This window comes from Manihot esculenta, chromosome 9 (assembly GCF_001659605.2).
Source record: "Manihot esculenta cultivar AM560-2 chromosome 9, M.esculenta_v8, whole genome shotgun sequence".
NCBI lineage: Eukaryota > Viridiplantae > Streptophyta > Magnoliopsida > Malpighiales > Euphorbiaceae > Manihot > Manihot esculenta.
This window is the reverse complement of record NC_035169.2, coordinates 16,683,749-16,686,069: the sequence shown is the minus strand read 5'-3', so window position 1 is coordinate 16,686,069 and position 2,321 is coordinate 16,683,749.

Below are 2,321 nucleotides of genomic sequence, written 5' to 3'. Positions count from 1 at the left end.
ACTGATATTTTATCATGCTTCATGCATCATGAATATGCTTTAGGGTGAGTGCATTAGTGTACACAAAGATGATGCATTGCATTTATCCTTGTACTTGGCATTGCTCCTTGTACATTGCTTATGTGAGACGGCACGGACTTCGTGAGGATTCATTAGCCCTCAGAGGAAAGACCTGGAACAGCCTTACGAGGACCAGGCATAAAGACCTGGAACAGCCCTACGGGGACCAGGCAAATGGTACTTAGGTACCCCAGATGAGATAGAGGGAGTTTTGATCCGTCCGGCCGAGGTTATGTGATTATGTGTTGCATTCCATGAGAGCATGTTTTATCACCTGTATTTGCCTATTCTACTCACTGGGCTATTGTAGCTCATCCTTCTCCCCTAACGTCAGTTGTGCAGGTTCAGAGATCAGAGAGAACTCAGCAGGGTACAGGAAGAGTACAGAGTTTTGTAATAGCTAGTGTGGACATGTATTTGGACAGAGATAATGTATATGTACAGTGTATAGAATGGTGCTTGATTTATAAGACTTGTAATCCCTTGGAGTCACATGATCAGTTTATGTATGTTTCTTTATTGTTGTATGTTTATGAGTAAAACCAGGCTTAACATTATGAGCTTGCTCCGCCTAGAGCCATGAGGAGCTCTAGTAGGGATTAGTAGAGCACAGAGAGAGTGCATGCACAGGTTAAGCCTTGGACTAAAGAAAAGTTTTATGGTTTTACAGAAAATGTATGATCATGTATGGGAGTTCACAGGTCTACAGACAGGATAGCAGGCTTACTACGGGTCCCGGCGACCTTAAGTCGATCTGGATCCTAGTGCCGGTGGCAGTTCGGTTTCCGGGCTGTTACAGGGGGAGAATGTAATACCCGGCTAGACTTCGGTATCGGAATTCCTACCGTCCGGTGGAATCTCGAATGTCGGAGACCTCTAGAAGGGTAAAACCATGTTTTCATGAGATGTTTTAATGTTTTTGAAGATTTTGAATGAAAAGGAAATGAGTTTTTGAATAAAAACAACCTTGGAGGAAAGCTCAGGTTCGGCCACCGAACCTCAAGTTCGACCGCCGAACATGCATGCGTTGCGGGTGTGCTTTAGGCCCCCGAAAGCATAAGTGAGGGAAGTCCAGGTTCGGCCGCCGAACCTCAAGTTCGGCTGCCGAACATGGCATGCATGCGGAGGCACATTCGGCCCCCGAACGTGGCCTGGCCAGCCACTATAAAAGGGTCCCTTAGCCGAAAACGGGCGAGTTTTTCCCCATTTTCGGCCAAGGTGAGCTCTCCGCCGCCCCTCACCGATCTTTGATGCTTTTCCTCTAGATCCTTCAAGTTTTTCACTTGTTTTAACTTTTTTTTGAAGATTTGAGCTTTTGAGCAAAGTTTTGGAGCTTTGAGGTTCAAGAACTCAAATCTCTCCCAAACCCAAGTTTGGTCGCCTCTACTCTCGATCTTCAAGAGGTAAGGGTCGATCTCTAGCTTACATTATGTTTTAAGTAAGTTTTATGAAGTTCATGGGGGTAGAATGCATGTTTAGGTTAAAGTTATGTTTATGGGTATAAATGTATGTTCATGAACAATGTGGCTTGCAAATGCTTGTGTATGTGTGTTGTAGTTGGGGTTTAAGGTATTTTGAGACCCCTAGGAGCTTGTATGCATGTTTTGGTTGAGCTAAATGCATGTTGGTTGGAGTTTGGAGGCATTTGTGCATGTTTGAACCAAGTTTCTGCCCTTTGGGAGAAACCAGGTTCGGCAGCCGAACCCTCTTGTGGAGGCAGCTTTCGGCTGCCGAAGCTTGCCCCGAAAGGAGACTTTCGTCTCTGTCTGGGAGTTTCGGCCGCCGAAAGTGCCGCCGAACATGCATGAGTTTCGCCTCTGTCTGGGAGTTTCGGCCGCCGAAAGTGCCCTGTCCAGCCTTCCCTTGCACGTTTTGCATGGATGTTTTGAGATGTTTTAGGGGGTTTTTGGGGGATGTTTTTAGAGTTATGTTATAGTATGTTGGTCCCTCATTTGAGTCCACCTGTGTAGGTTTGGACCCGAGGAACCGAGGACCCCAGCAGTGAGTTCAGCTGCTTCTGTGTCTGTCAGAGCTAGCCAGAGGTGAGTGGAATGAAGTCTTATGTGTGTAATAGTTAGTTAGTGGACATGACAGGTTGTATAATGATGTATAGATATGTAATGTAAGGATATTGAGATTATAAGTGTGCTTGACCATAGTTTAATGTAATCCCTTTTGAAACATGATCTGAATGTTATTGATGTCCATGTTTAGCCAACTCAACTCTTGTTATGCCACCCATTGGGGGCATTGATGAGATC